The sequence below is a fragment of the Oenanthe melanoleuca genome, chromosome 7 (genome assembly GCF_029582105.1).
Source record: "Oenanthe melanoleuca isolate GR-GAL-2019-014 chromosome 7, OMel1.0, whole genome shotgun sequence".
Taxonomy (NCBI): domain Eukaryota; kingdom Metazoa; phylum Chordata; class Aves; order Passeriformes; family Muscicapidae; genus Oenanthe; species Oenanthe melanoleuca.
Window position 1 is genome coordinate 19,985,127 of NC_079341.1, and position 17,005 is coordinate 20,002,131.

Sequence of the window (17,005 nt, forward strand, 5' to 3'; positions counted from 1 at the left end):
GCAGCATGAGGAGGCTGTAAAGCCCGTCTAGCATCCCCCCCCGGGGAATCCCTCTGATGCAAGGGGAGTCCCCGGCAGCTGTGGGCCGGGGTAGCTGAGCTGGCTCCTTGCCATCCCCCGCCGAGCCGGGCTGGGAAGTGCGGGGAGAGGGAGGTGTGGCTGCCGGCGCCCCTCAGCCATTGCCGGCTACCGGGAATGCCTCTCCGCGGCTGCTAGCAGCCGGGCTCCGGCGGGCAGCGGCCGGGGCTCCCCGGGAGCAGCGCGGGGCCGGGGCACGGCTGCGCGGCCCCGCCGCCGCCGCTCGGGCCGGGCCGGCACTTCCACCCCGGCCATTTTCCTCGGGCGGGAGGCGCTGGCGACCCGCGAGCCCCGACGCCGCCCGCCCGCCCAGGGACGCGGCGCAGCAGCCGCCGGCCGGGGCAGCAGCGCTGGCCGCTGCCGGCCGAGCCGGGACACCCCTCCGGCCCCAGGCGGGGAGACGCGGGGCGGCCGCGGCGGAGCGGAGGTGGCCGCAACCGGGGGGCACCTCCGCCGCTGGAGCCCGCCCGCCTACCCCGCGGGCGCGGGCCGCCGCTAGGCCCCGGCCCTGGGCCGCCGCGCCCGAGGGGAGCCCGGCCGCCTCCGCCGCCGCGGAGGGAGCCCGCTGCCCGCTGTCCCCGTCCCGCCGCCCCGGGGAGAGGGAGCGGAGCCGCGGCGCGGACACCCCGCCGGCCCCCGCGGGAAGCGGCGGCCCCGGCGCGCAGCACCGCGGAGCGCCCCCGCCCCCCGCGCCGCTCCCCCTTTGAAAACTGATCTTTGGCTCTTCGCGTGAAAGTGATTTGAATTTGGCTCGGCGGCGCTCTGCGCAGGCGTCCAGCTGCTGGCATGCTGGCTCCTTGCAAAGCAGCTGTTTTGGGTTTGAAATTCCAACATGGCAGAGGCTGCAGTCAGTCTTCCCTTCAAAAACTTGGAATGATTTCAAATCACAGGCACCTTCACTTAACCCGAGCCCCCATTCATCAGCAAACACATCGGATCGATGCTACTCTAACCTATCGGGTTCTTGTACCAAATCTCCAGGTAAGAGGATCTTTTTCTCCCCCCCCTCCAGTCTCCCTACCATCGTTTTAAATTTTATTTAATCTTAAAGATCTCCGACAGAGCCGCGTATTAATCGCCTTTTCGTGCCCTAAATATTTTGCCTAATTTGCGTTCGTTTTCTAATACTAAGCACTCCGGTCTGCTTGCCTGATCGTAGTCTGGAAAGTACAGATATACAATCGCAGTGCATGGTTTTTCCTCCTTGATCATTGCCAACAATAGTAGGCAGATTAAGAGTTCGCGATTGCAAGCTCCGTCCTCACGTCCTCCTCTTCCTCTTAATTGGATTTATTTTTAAGTTGCTTTGAAAATAATAAACTGCAGGTAACGCGGGTCTGGACATGGAGGCAACTAACTTCTGACCAAATAAGTGCAAATAAGAATCTCGCAGAACAAAAGTTAGGTTTAAATTGCTATGTCTTGGCTTGGGGGGGGGGGGGGGAGGCACGAATATGTCAGAGGAGCTGTTGCAGTAAAATGTAAGCACATCATCTTGGAGGGGGTACAGCGTGGTGGGCGTATTGTTGGCTCAGGAGGGAGAGAAAGATGTATAATTTAATGGTATATACAATCCACTGATCCTATTACTATCCTCCCTGGAGCTCTTGTTAGTTTCAATGGGAGTGAGTGAAATTGACATGGACTTGCATTCCTGGTCATGTGCTTTTTTTCCCCCCTTTCTTTCTTCTCTTGTGATCTGAGATCCCCTTTTTGTTGATGTTGCTTTCCCACTTAATTATATGCATGTAGGTTAAATGAATACCTGACGAAAGGGCCCACGTTTCAAGGCAGTGACATTTGATAGCTGAGAGGAAAAGTGGCTTTAATGAAAAGCAACCTTTGGAATTCCTGCTTGTGAAAAATCCAATTCAGCTTTTTGTGCTGCCAGCAAGAAATGATCAGTAGCACCAGTGTTTATGGTATGTCCGTTTTGGGATCTACTTCCTTTGCATCTAAATAGCAAAGACAAATTTAAATGGCATGATAACGCACCAAGGACTCTGCATGCAAATATTTTGTAATAAATACCTAATGTTTAATAGTATATTTTCTTGTGTATATATAAGCATTTCTTTTCTCTTGATATGATTTGTTTGTCGTTTCTGCTTCGATTATGGCATTAGTTTTGTCCATTGTATTGATCTCAGTTGTAAAACCTGAAGTTGCATGTTACCAGCAGTGCACTATACACACCACTGAACTCCAATGGTATGTAAATTAGTAAAACTCGGGGAGTGGAGAGGGCAAAAACGTGTAGCAATGAATATATATACCTACACATCTATGTGCTCGTACATACATGCCTAAAATGCATCTTTCCTTTTGCAAACTAGTATTTTTTCAGTAGTTATTTAAACTCCAGCTGCTTTTCCCTCTCTTACTTCCAGCGTAATCATCTGCTAGAGATTCTCACTGATGTGGGGTGGGCGAATGTTTTGCATGTAAACAAACAAAATTACTGTTGTGGCCGAATGCTTAATACGATTTTATAAGGAGTATTTTATGGTCAGTTTACAAGTGTCTAATTCACACTGCTCTGCTCTCAATGCTTAACAGAATGAAATAATCAGGTGCTGAAACTGGCTTCATTTTAATGGTCACTCTCCAGCCCTCCACGCTGCCCCCTCCTCCAAAAAAGTCAGATAAAATGGAGCGTGGGGAATTTCAATAGAGCTCCTTGTGGTGCAGTAGAAACACCTCTAGGTATGCAGTTAAGGCTAAGGAAGTATCAACAAAAGTGACTATCAGTCTGTTTTGTGCAACCAAAAAAGGGGGTATGTTCACTTTTAATTGTGTGTGATAGTAACAAATAATGATGGAGAGAGACCCTAGGAGAGAGAGAGTGTGCATGTGTGTGTGTGTGTGTTTGGGGTAAGGGGGAGGTCTGGTGTGTGTGGCTGATGATCTCGTAATAACATATCTGAATGCAAGAAAGAAATTGAGAGAGCAGTTGCACAATGTACACTCCTATTTTGGTGTTGTAGGTGACTGTATTGCTAAACATATCCCAGGTGCTATATGATGGGAATGATCTGATTGCATTTTGCATTTAGAACTTGTTGACTTTGGAACGATCAATAAGGCAACTGTTTATTTTAGATGCACATAATTTGCTCTGAGAAATGTTTTAAGGAGAAGAGCAAGCAAGCGAGAGCGGAACATTTTTTTTCTTTTTTTTTTTTTTTTTTTTTTTTTTTCCTAGAGCTGTTGGAGCAAATGTGATTGCCAGATGGGAGATTTCCCTCTGTGATGTTAAAGCTGTAATATATATTCAGAGCAGATTGGACTGCTGGTTGTGATGAGGAGGATATTACATTTATAAATTTTAAATCGGGAATCGGACAGTATGCTGAGAGCTGAAATTGGATGGTGTGGATGGTTTGGACTGTTAAATGCAATTCCCAGATAATAATAATAATTATAGTAGCAGTAATATATGTATGTACAATAAACATGATACTATTAGGCAGCTATATATATTCTATGGTGCTTAAGTATATATTTCGAATATGACTTCTCTCTTTCCTCGCTTCCCTTAAATGTTAAGGATTGAGGGTGATGGGGAGGGGAGATATAAGAGACCACTGTTAGGAGAAATCAAATATTATCAGGTTCCTGTTTGAGGAAAAGTTTTGTTAAAATTCTTTCTGCAAATTCATCTCTTTCTGAGTTTTTGTTTTGCTTGTGCATGTGGCCTGACAGTGCCACAGTCCTGAAAGACTGGAAAGTGGGAACTAGTCACACTCGAGCAGCTCTGCTGTTGCAAATTAAAAGTGTGTTGTGGTCAGGAAATGAAAGCTACAATGTCTCTTTTGAACAAGTCGTTTATCAAGAGAAACATCTATCAAGCAGTGACTTGTCACATTGATCCTCTAAAAGTTAGGTCCGAAGTGGAAGCTGCTTTGATGTTTTTGGTCCCAAATTTATAAAATTGAGAAAGCTGGAGAGAGTAGAACTGATTTACACTTAAAAATTGCTCTGCTCTGGGTGTGACAAAATTAAGTATCTCTGATATAAGAGCTGGTAAACTAAGGAGGTATCGGATCTTCTACCTAATTTCTATTTTCACATGGAAACTTTAGCTTTGCCACACAGGCAATTTCTTTTCATTCTTCTAAAGATCCTGTCTGTATGACTCTCTTTCTCTGCATTATTTCGTCGGGGATATTTTCTTGCTTAGGAATACATCTGTTGCTTCCAAATGGAACCTTTTTTTGTTGTCTCTCTGATGATATTTATAGAGTTCTGCTTGAGAAGGCAATTTTTTTTCCTCTCAGTCTTGTTTCTTCTTCTATTTGTAATCTCGGTTTCCACCTCTCATCCCTGTGAAGCAAAGTTTCTTTTACTGCCAAAGTAATGCTTATTGCAAGTAAGGTACATTTGAGAGTATCTGTTTGCATAGCTTAAAACATCTTAAGGGTACTGCTAAGTGAGTCTTCCCCATCTAATTCTTTTTTTCTATCCATTTTTAGCACATGAACCATGCTTTCATTCTCAACAGGAGCAGTGTATTTAAAATTGAATGTAAAGCTAGGTTTCAAGTAAAAAAAAAAAAAAAAAAAAAGACCAAAACAATGTCTAAAACTGATCTTTTATCTTCCTTTGTATTCAACCATCTAAATTGTTCAGCAGCTTCACTAAAAAAGTTTTTCATTTTGCATAAAGTTTGTGTTTGGATTATAAAGGGATCCTTTTGAAGGAACAGAGTTATGGTGTTTGGTTGTTGTAGGGTTTCTGTTTTCTTTTCTGTGCTTTTTTTTTTTTTTTTTTTTTTGGCTAGGGTATGAGTGAAATTTTCCTTAAAGCAGGATGCTTTGACTTCTTTTCTTCAGTGTCGTAAATGAGACTAACACTGCTTATGAATATTTGATATAGACCCACTTGAAAATAGGCAGCAAACAGCAGCGTGGTGGGAGTTTTGGTGAGTGTTATAGTTGCTAATTAATCATGTTTGAAATGAAGGAATCATAGCATGGTAATAAAGGCTCATTGTTGTTTGATGTTTGTAACAGGATGTGACTCCTACATGAATCTGGTGGGTTTGGAGGTTCTGTTTTTATTTCCTCCTGTCATAATAAGATACCTTCACTACGAGATCAAATTGTTTTTATTTATTGCAACATTGTGAAAGTACGGGGATGTTTGCTTATCGTAGCAGCATTTTAGAAATATGAAGAGTGTTATTATTTATATTTTCATTATACAGTTCATGGGAAAAAATGACTAGTCTTATGTCATTAGCTGTTCTTTAAACGTTTTTATAGTTAAACAGAGCCAAACATTTTTTGTGGTTTATTTTCTTGATATAAAAAGCCCTACTACTTTTTTTTCTTATAATTGAAAAATGGCACTTGATGAACTTTTGTGCTGTACTTGCTTATGCGTATATAGTAAGGAATGGCAACTAAAAAGATATTCCAGAATAGTTTGTATACTAGCCCTTTAAAAATTGAACTGTAAAACACTTGGATGGTGTTTTTGTTTCCTTGGGTTTTTTTTTATTATGGCTCTTATTAGATGTGTTATCTTTGGGCTTTATTTTTCACCTCTCTATTAATAACTGCAATATACGGTGGAGAGAGAATCTCTTTCAAACTACAAAGCTTTAGTTTCAAAATTTAATAAGGCTATTTTATGCTGCATGAACAAGGTTTGGAATCTGCTGTTGTTTAGCTGCTCTGTTTCTTTTTAAAATATAATTCTTAGAGGAGAATTATTCTGCATGGTTCCTGTCAATAAGTTTATTCAATGAATGCATACAAGAAGCATTGAATATAATGACTGATCTTTCTGTAGTCTTAATCATCAATTAATAGGCTTATCTGCTTGTTAGGAGTGGGTTTAATGGTACAGAATCAGCATGAGATCTGTCTATATAAAACACTTGTATGTTGTTTATGGCAGACTGAGTTTTGATCTTGCATCCCCAGATCTAATAATAGAAATATTTGGCTCGTTGCCCTCAATCGATATATCTGTTAACAGAAAAAACTTCACACAATACTTTCATAAAGTGCTGGATGTATTGATACCGAGTTGATAAATTTAATTACTGGGGTTTTACATTGATTCATTGATCTTATGATTGGAGGAAATTGTTCTGCAGACATTTCTGAAGTATTGAGGAATATTTTATGTCCATAAAGCTTGATTAATTGATAAATCAGCACTTTTTTTTTCCTTCTCAGTTATTGATAAGACATAAAAATAACTGTAAAAAGAATTTGGAATAAGCTAATTAGAAATTATCATGTATTACTAACAGAGCAGATGAGAAGCAGTACTATGGAGGTGAAAAAAATGAAGTTTGAAGTGGCATTGTGCCCATGGGGCACAATCCTTAACTGGTGTAAAAATTATTTAACTTTAAAAAGATACAATAATTTACAGTTCCCAGAATCTGGACCACTGTGGCTTTTTTGTTTGTTTGTTGTTTGTTATGGTTGTGGTGGCTTGTCTTTTTTTTTTTTTTTTTCCTTTAGTTCTGTTCTTTGACTTGTTGGAAGGTGTTTTAAATTAGATATTATGGATGTATGGAATTTTAGATAAGCATCTGATCCAAAATGAATAGTATAGCTATAAAAGCAATTTGAAGAGCCGTAAATTCAGGATTGCGTACCCCTGATATTGTTGCAGAGTATTAAAATCTTGCTGCTGGAGATGCTATCCTCTAAGTGAAAACTTATCTTCCTTATGGGAAAGATGACTTCAGGGAACTCTCGGATAGGAAAAGGCCCATAGGTTTTTTTTGGTTTTTTTTTTTTTTTGGTTGCTAAAACAATAATTAAAAAAATCCAATACATAGAATTAGTTGAAGGGATATTTTCCAGGTGAAAAACCTTACGGGAGTACTTGGCTCCATTTCGGTGAGGTATGCGACCTTTTCACCCTATGTCAATGATATTTTTATAGAGTGTGCGAGAAATGCGAGTATAAAGAAAATTCCTTAAGATCATTCAATTTTTATTTTTTCTTAAAAAAAAAAAGGAAAGTAAATCTCTCAATCAAAACAACATATACATCTCCCTTAATGAAGCTGATGAAACTGTATTCCTTTAAAGGATGGTAGCTAATAGAGAAAACCAGAGACAGCCACTTGCCAGATGTTACTGTAGGTTCGACAAATACAGTCTTATCCTTCAAGGAGCACAGGAAACTATGCTGGAGGTGTAATGGAGGTCAAAGGAACCGAAATCTTTCAGTCCTTTAATAGTTGTTCCTGCCATCCCTTTGACTGGCATGTTAAAGAGAATGCATATATATACTAATGCTTCTTAGAAGATAATTTGTATTTGGAGCAATCTACTAAGCACAAGTGGACTTCACTACTATTGCTTCTAAATATGTGTTGGGGTTGGCCCCACTGTGTGACAAGTGAGGGAAAATGGAAAGAGAAATAGTTGGTCAGTCTTGGTTACCAAAATCTTGAGAAACTGAGGGAAAGATAGGGCTTTGACAGGAAGGTTTAGGAACGGGAAGGATACGAAAAAGTGTTATCTGCAAAAGGCACCACTGATTAAGGGCATACAGAAATGTCTGCAGTGATGAAAATGTGGAGTTTCTGCTTTCGTTTTGCCGAGCTCTGTTGCTATGAGGTATCGGCACACACAGAACGGTAATAACAGTATTGTGTGTCTGTTCCGATAGTGCCGGGAACGGTACCTGTCAAACATATCATAACACTCAACTATCTCTTTAATCATATAAGCAACACTCCTTACCACAAAAGCTATTGTATTTGTACAATAGAAAGAACAGCCATACATTATTTGAATAATGGACTAAAACTTTGTTCTTTAAACCATTTTTCTGTAGAGGGGAAAAAGTTTCATGTGTCTTGGCTATAATTAAAAATAATGCAGCTATAGATGACTGTCATGCCACTGGCTAATTTTTAATTTTTTTTTTCCATAATAGTCTATTAAGTGTATAGTCTGATATGCCATGCAATACTGAAATAGCAATTACCAGTCATATTATTTAAGTGTAACTGAGAAACTCTTTTCTCACTTCTTTTATAGTGTAGTTACTGCTAGCATGTTGTTAGTTAAATTTCAAATACCCTGAAAGGTATGTGAACAAAATGCTGAGATTATTGTGATATGATAACAACTTTGGTGATGTAAGTATGTTTTTGTTCCAGATTCCTTGAAATCATGTATTGCCTGGACTTTTTGTTGTCTGTTTTTAACCCTTCGGTTATTCTACTTCTAATCTGTCCTCTACTCTTTGTTAAAGCATGTGGCTCACCTTCTGTAGATGAATTGCTCAATGCATGAAGACGTATGCCACAGTTTATTTTGTGTGATATTTTAGAATGTGTGCATGTGTCAAGCCGGTTACAGATTGGTGATGATAAATTGGTTTGAGTAATAAGTCTCTTATTTGCATTAATACTTTAGCAGTGAGAGCATACTGTGGTCGAACTTCATGAACTAAGATAGCGGTCTTACATCTAATGAAGCAGGATCTGAATGAATGATTTTCTGATACAGGTCACAATTAAACTTTTTGTTTCTCTTCTTCAGTGTGATAAAATGCCTAAGAGACACATTAAGGCATGTTTGCATAACTCCTGCTAATCTGAAGGGAATTTGAAAATGAGTATTGAGAGGAAACGGGAGAGAGGGCTGAACCTGGTGGGTCGCAGGGGTTTGTGGCAGGAACGTATCTTCGTGTTTTCAGTCAAGTTGTTTTGGGTTTTTTTTTTTTTTTTTACCTGATTTAGAATAACAGCTCTTTGCCTTTTAATATATCAGAAATAACATCCTTCTTTTCATCTGAGATGTTTTTTCCTTTTTGTCGCCTCCATTCTAGCATACAAACAAGTCTTTAATAAAGCATTTATACAGTGAGCTTGAATTATCACTTAATAAAACTGAAAACTGTAGTGTTGCAAAATTATTCCTAGACAGTACAACTGATTTTGTGTGCTTGCCTTCTACAGATATGGTGAGGGGAAGAGCCAGCAATTATTTTATATCACTGAACGACAGCAGAGGGTAGATAGGAATGATAAAATTATAGGCAGAAATTATTAATCCATGACAATAGTATCAATATTGACATTTAAAATATTATGAACTGATAGCCCTACTGTACAAACTGCTGTGCTAGCTCTGCTTTTAGGTTAAAGTAGCTATTTATATGCCTTATGGCTCAGTGTGGTCATGTTCAAAGTATGAACCTACTCATCACAGATTCTGAGAAAGTACAGGTTAACATCCTCTGTGTTCTTTAGACCTATCTGATTACTTCAGCCTCCTGTGTTGACACAGAGAAAGAAACAGCTAGGTTCTATGCTGGAAGAATAAGGTTTGCAAGCACTGTCTGATACTAGGTATCCCATTGTGATACCTAAACCAAATTTTAAAAAATCAAGCATCCTTTTCAAGTTAAACTTGAGAAACAGAGAAAGGAACAGCAAAGATGTTTCTGAACACATTTGAAGGAGCACCATTTACTTTCAAAAGAGATCTTTCCCATCACTTGTGGATAGCTCCACCATGAAGAGCAATATCAAAAGATCTCAGAAAAGTAACTATTCTTTTATGTCTTTGGGAACTCAGATGCTTACAAGATTGTTTCTGAGAAAGAAAAGAATTGATCCTATTTTCAGTCCCTTGTTGTTGGCATTGTGGACCACATGACTATATACAGTATTGTAGAAATATAGTCTTAGTATGTGGATACAATTCTGTTTCCCTTTGCAGCTCTAAAATAAGAGTGCAGTGTGGCTGTGTGAAAGCTCAGTTTGGACAATGTTTTTATTAATTTGTTTTGCACTATATAAAATTGTTTTATTTGATATACATATGAAGTTTGCTGAAGATCTTTAAGCTCAATTGATAGGTCACCTGCATTATTTAAGCAAAGAAATTAAAATTAAAATAGTCTGTGTTGTTTTGTATAAAAATATAGACTTTAAGTCACCTGTGATAATTTTTGAACTGGTTATCTCCATTCAGTCAGAAAACTGCTGGGTTTAAATGTCATCAAATTTAAACCATCAGCATTCAGTTGTTTTTAATATGGAAGAAGACTATAAATTTATTAGCTCTTCAACTAAATGAATGCTTGATATACAAAATTAAGTGGTTTTGTGTTTACTGACGTTAGATCTTTATACCAGAAGGCTTTATATTAACTTCATAACTATAGTGGTGCTGTATTGAGCATACTATAAATAAGCAGATATTTAATTTTAAAGATAATAATTTTTCATGTGTTCATAGAATTTCTGATAATTTTTTACTTCTTGCTCTTTGCCTTTAATAAAAGCTGTAATAAGTATATTTTCGAAACTGTTCATGCTGCAATTAACCTTTCTTAATAATTGATTTTCATTTTATTCTTTGACTTTCATTCATTGTATTTCATAGTCCTGTCCTGTGTAGGCATTCTTTATATTACAACAGTGATTTATTTTTCCACTTTCAGTTTAAAAAACTTTAGTGGTAATATGAACGATGAGGGGTAACCATGATCATCCCATCAAGCAGTGTTATTCAGATTGATGTCAGTAAACCCTACATAATGAGGGGTATGAGGCACTTGTCATTATTTGGTTCCTAGCATTTGTCAGTGTGGCAGCCATATCAAAGGCACACCTTAATATGCAGAGAACATATTTGCTGAAACACATGGCTCAGAAAATATCAGAAGCCTTTGTGTTTTAAAGTTAGATGTAGTTAAAATGTATCTCACTATGAGCTGTAGATAATATATATCTCATCATGTGCTTATAGAGGCTGTGAAAAAACAGTGCCTTAATGCATGACAATTTTAAAGTTTTCACTAGTTAGAAATATTCATTTATAATGCGTTATGTTATCCATACGGTACAGAATAACAAATTGACACTAGTATTTATTTGGAGTAATGATTTTCAGCACTAATTAAGGAAAGATGTTTAGTTATTGAGTAATTAGCAAACACCACCCCACCCCCGCTTCCCCAGGATGTCATCTGCTTAGAAATTGTAGAATTCACTATTTTCATTCATGACAGGCAAGTCGTTTTTGGCTAAAGTGACTGTTCCTCTCTGTTTCAAAGCAGTACAACAGCTGCAGTTTGAGCTTGAAGGGTCTGAGTGGCTGAGATAACATCACGAATAGTATTGCATCTCAGAAAGTGTAATTCAGCTTTCCACTTTTGGGTGCTTGGTTATCAGAAGCACAGTCCCTGCAATTTCTGTTGACTTTGCATATGCAGGTGTGCAACAAATTTTAGAAGCTAGGTGCTATAAGGAATTTCCCCAGAAAATGGTAGGCATTATCTTTATTTGTACTTCTTAATTGTCCAATCTCCCTCTTGAGGTATTAATGTTGGACAATAGAAGAAACAGAGCTTTTGATTTTTCCTGGTTGTTGTAAAAACACATGTAAATTTCACCAGGACTAAAATACATGCATTAATAAAGGTATAGGAATGATTCAATTGTGATTTTGCTCAGAAGAAACTTTTAACTGTTTTTTACTGTGTAGGTATTTCAAGGAGCAAAATGCAGAGTAGATTATGCTGTTCTAATTGCAAAATCTTCCTTGTTATCTTCTCCCTCCTCCTGATCCTTCTCCCTTCCCCCTCCCCCTCATGGCTTTTTTAAACAATTATGGGCATTGTGCTCCTTAATGGTGCATAGTTATTGTAAAGATAGATGTCCTCAAATAATGAGTTTCTAATAATAATCAGAGGCAGTTAGATTAAACTGGTTTTGTATAGAAACCTTATAGTGTGAAAAAGTACATCTAAAATCCTGAGATATATTTACAGGAGCTAAGCCTATTTACAGAAAACTAACCCAATTTTGTATCTGTATGTGTGTGTGGGGTGGGGGCAGTAGAGATGTATTGTCTGTGTGTGCCTATGTTTTTGTCCACCTGCTTTGAAGACTTCAGAAGATTTTTTTTTTTTAGTAAGGATTTTTATTTTGCTTTCTGATGACAGAGTATGTTTTAAAATCGCAACATACTAATTAGCTTCTGTGTTTACACTGGAAAGCTTGCATCCCTTCAAATGACTTCTACCCGCACTCTTCTTTCGATCTGTTGCTTCTCCCACCTCCCATCCTCCTCCCCCACTCCCTGTGAAGTTTATTACATTAGATTTGTTGCTTTCTTCCTTGTTCAGAAGTTCTGAAGGCAAGTAAATGAAAGTGATAAGTACAGTAACAGATAATTGTTACTTGAAAGAGTTGTTGCTATATTGGCTGGGAATAGTATCTTTCCTAACAGGTACTGAATCAGCAAGGCTGTACAAAAAAAGAGCAAAAAAGTTTAACTTATTGTTTAGAAATACATATGCCATTTAAATGGAAACAAACCCCCAAATCTCCCACATACCTTTTGGGGTTTGGAGAACAAAAGCTTACTTGTACACTCCAAATTCCCTTGGGCCTTAATTTGCAATACCATTATTTAAGCGTGGCTGATACAAACCCATTGCAGAGAAATAGAATCTCTCCTTCCTGGCTTTTCAAAGCCATTCTATGCCCTGTTCTCTCAGCCTACCCACATCCCCCAGCACCCCCCTCTTCATTCCCAGCCTCTTGGTCTTACCCTGCACTGTGAAACTCTTTTGTATTTGAAATGTAGTAAACAGAAAAATAGTGAGCTTCTAAAACACAGAAAACTGCCATTCTGCGTGGTTTTACTGACATCTCTACCAACACATATCTAATTCTATCTTCTGACTAACATCCAGGCTATAATCACTTTAATATCTATTGTGTCCTCTACCAGGTCACCTGTAGTCATTTATTGTAAAGATAAAAGTCTCTGATATAATAAGTTATTTCTTCTCTAATTCAGATCTTACAGAAAATACTGACCATAAAGTGAGGAGAAACTTGTGCCCACTTTACATGCTTCTGAGGTGCCTGGCTCTCTGGATCTCATCTCCTGAGTACAGTACTGGCATTGTCAGATGCTCAACTGGGAGCTGTTCTGGAACAGAGCTGGGTTTGGGTGTAATCCCAACAGCTGAGAGTAAATACAGGCATCACTTTAGCTTGATACAGCATGGAGCACTACAGCTGTATTTATTTTGCTGCTAATAAAATGGCAGCCTACTTTGTCATTAAGAAGCTTGTCTTTGTGAAAAAGCAATTGAGGTGCAGTACTGAGTGTTTGAGTTAGTGGAAAGGGCTAAGAAATAGATGAGCTGCATTCCTGACTGTGGGTGGAAGTATGGTGAGTAATACATGCCTTGGCATAGCATCTGCCAAAAGCATTTTTTTTCCTTTTCCCCTGCCACTATGCTGTTCTAGTTTTGAAAGGTGTAAGGTATTCTGATAAGCAAGGGAGGGGAAAAAAAAAAAAAGCAAAAGGGAAAAATACTTCCAAGCAAGTCATTATAGCACATCTCAATGACCGTGCCTCACACTTAATTTAATTAGAAGACAACTGCACTGGAAAACTGGTCATTTTAGTCGTAGTTAACGACTGGTTCTCTCCTACCCCCACTCAGAACTGATTACATGCCACGTTGTATAATGCAATTTCTACAAGAAAATGAAATATGAATAGGTTGTAGTTGTGTAGTTGCAATAACGAAGTTTTCATGAAAGATACTAATTTATCATTTAACTATGCTTTTAGAGGAGAAATAACTATTTTGCTTCTGGTGTTTCTTTTTTATTATATCAAACAGAAAAAAAAACCAGTATTGAATTGGGATATTTTCTAAATTCTTAAAGTAAAAAACTGACTGCATAGCTATAAATATGTCATTATGTGGTAAGAAGGCACTGAAGGAAGTGAAACCTTGTATATGCATGTTTCTTATAGGATAACGATTTTCAGGAGGGATTGCTGTTATGTTGTAATATAATTTACTAGTGTATGGTTTATGAAATGGTATGGGTAGTTCAATGCTGGATTTCAGGCAAGAAAGTTCCTAGTTAGTTGTAATAAGACTTACTTGCTGTCAGTAGGAAGATAATAAGGATAAAAATCATGTATGGTTTAAAGGAAAAAAAAATCTATCTATTTGCATTTGTCCACCAAATTCCACTCGGTGATATGTTTGTTGGGCTGAGCTATTAAGTGTTCTGTGGACTGTGTTTCAACTAGTGTATGATTGACTAGGTATATTAGAGCTTTTTACTTCCTGCCAATGCAAAATTTGACCCTAGTTTTACCCTGAGATGTTTTTGCCTTTAAAAATATCCACACTTCATGAGTACTCTGGTGGGTGATAAAAAAATTCATTGTTGTTATTTGTGGGGTGTGTCTCTATGTTAGAGTAGGAATAACTTACTGAACTGATGTTGAATAGATTTTATTTTCTTATGTTGATTCCAAAGTTCAACTATGGGAATTGATGTATCATCTTAAAATTTAAGTCTACAATTTACGCACTGTACCAAAGCACCCATGAGCTCATTAAGCAAAGACTTTTTCAATTATATCTTGTGTTTATGCATGTATTTATACTTGACAGGAATCCTTTAGAGGTTTGGTTTGCTGTATTAATGCTTGCAATGCATTAGAGTACATAAGATATGGTAGAGATGTCAGTAAAACCGTACAATATAGCAGTTTTCTGTGGTTTAGACACTCACTGTTTTTCTGTTTACTGCATTTCAAATACAAAAGAGTTTCACAGTGGCAGGGTTAAGACCAAGAGGCTGTACTTACACATTTAGTGCTGGTCACTTCCACTGTATTTTGGTAGCTGCTAAACAGTTCCTTGGCTAGACATCCAGCCTCTAGAGGGCACAGCAGTAATCTCCTCTGCCAGACCCTCACCCACACAATCATCTGCACAAAGTTTTAGTGCTGGCACCTACAGCCAGAATTCCACTTGTGTTGCGTTAAAAAGTCTATATTCCTCATTATTCCTGGAGTTGTGCTACAGTGATTTCCTTTTCTTTTCTTTCTCCTTGTTTAATCTGGGGAATGTTTCTGTATTTCCATTTTTTTTCCCCCCCAAGTGGTGATCTTTATATAAGTAGACTCAAATCCATTATATTGCTGACTCGCAAATATTTCTTCACCTGGTAGAAACAGTTCTTTAGGCATACACTGCTCTTTGCTGTAGTAAAGACTACAGAACCCAGTGCAGAGCATTTGAGACTTCCACAATTAAGTACTAAAATTTCTTATGTACTAAAGTAATAAATAATCCTGGTGGGGTTAAACTCAGTTAATGCTACTGCAGTTGTGTAGGTTCAACTGCTCAACCCTTTCTTTTGTGAGATGCCATTTTACAGTTTTTTATTCTCCTACAGATTAATTTTACTGATGTTGATATTTATGTGAAGTCATATTTGTTCTCCAATTCAGTGTGATTCTTTACTTTAGTGTGTCACTATTAGCAATCAGGTTTTCAATAATTCAAATTAATTTGATGGTCTGCTTTGAATTTTCCTAAGATCTACTTATGTAGAACAAAAAAGCAAGTATTCCTGGATTTGACACCAGGAATAAAGACATGCCCCAATCAGTTTTGTTCTAAGACTTTATGTTTGGGGAGAAATGCCTATTGAAGAAAACTTTATTGCATAGTGTCATTAACCACATAGACAACTATTCTTAGTAATGGTATAGCTGGGCAGTTTCTGCTTGAGAAATTGCATGAATACAGCATTTTAGCTACATATTTAATGATGGGCGATAATGCTTTACATCATTGTTGGGTTTCTACGTTTCGGTGCAACATTAAAAAGGAGGAGGGTTATGGTCTTGTTTATTTTGTAGGTTACCTTGCTATGCTCAGTTCCCATTTCCTTACCTTTTTTCTAAAATAATTCAAATAAAAGTTGTTTGGTTTATGAAGTGTATGGCATCTGCTGTATGGGTGGTACTAGACCAAATTTTATTGGGGAAGTTTGAAAACAACATTGTGAACAGTTTAGAATATTTAGGGAGTATGTTCCTATGTTTAATCAATCCCATTTGCAAAGTTTTTTAGTCCTTCAAAATGTCAAAGAGTTTTTGTTAGTCTAAGAATAATGACAGTTTATGGAGATGCGGGGGAAAAATTTCCAAGACATAATACAATCTGTGGAAGGGCTACATCAAACTTTTATGTCTTCATCACCTGTGACCAACAGACAGTTAACTTACTGGAGAAATAACTGTGACATGGCTTTGTGATTCATCAAATCCACTTTTTCCCAGGGGGCTGAGACAGTCACTAGTGTGTCACTTCAACCTTGGCACAAACCCAGGTTTGCAAACTTGGTTGATCATTCCATGCTGTGGGGTGGAGCTCTGCAGTAAAACTGCTCAACCTACTGAAACCTCAATGAAAAAAGGAGGTGTAACACTTGGAGGGTGTCATGGTCAACTCCTTTACAAACCTGATCTCTGAGGATTAGGTTTACTCTTAGAATAAGCTTCTGCTGTCATGGAAATAGCTAGGGTATCTGTTCAGTCTTAAATAACCAAGTTTTTTTCATGATATAGTTGTTTACAGTCAGGCATTAGCCCTGCTGTTCTGCCTGAGAGGGAGCATTCTTTTTTTGCTAACTGCTGGTAGAGGATTGGTATGGTTTAAGTATATCCCTTACTTTTGTCCTCCAAACCCAAATATTCTCGGCCTTTCTCTTCCACCCTGTCAAATTAATGGCTTTTACAGCTTGTTGTAAAAGCCAAAACAAAATCAGTCGGTATTGAAGTTAGTGGGGGGGTGGGGGAGTGGTGAAGCAAGCAAGTCCTAGAGCCAGAAATGTTCCCTTAAGGGACACAGTGCCTGGGTGCCAGCGGGGTGCCTGATGGAGAGCCTCTGCTGTCATCACCTGTGGCATCGTGGTGTCAGGCAGAGCTGACTCTTGGATGGTTCAAAATAGTAGGAACTAACAAATACGATGTGAATGTATTGATACAGTTTATAGGATTTAAAAAGAAAAAAGAAAGTTACATTGGGAAAATAATTCAAAGGCAATTTTCATGGGGAATATTAAAGCACCAAGCAAGTC

General features: G+C 38.5%; 1 protein-coding gene across 1 annotated transcript in view; it reads left to right on the forward strand.

Annotated features, from left to right (window-relative positions):
• Positions 1 to 800: 800 nt before the first annotated feature.
• Positions 801 to 17,005, forward strand: part of FIGN (fidgetin, microtubule severing factor) — a 99,732-nt gene continuing 83,527 nt past the window's right edge. The window contains exon 1 of the mRNA XM_056496699.1: positions 801 to 1,059. The gene's annotated coding sequence lies outside the window, so the exon portion shown is untranslated. The remainder of the gene's footprint in view (positions 1,060 to 17,005) is intronic.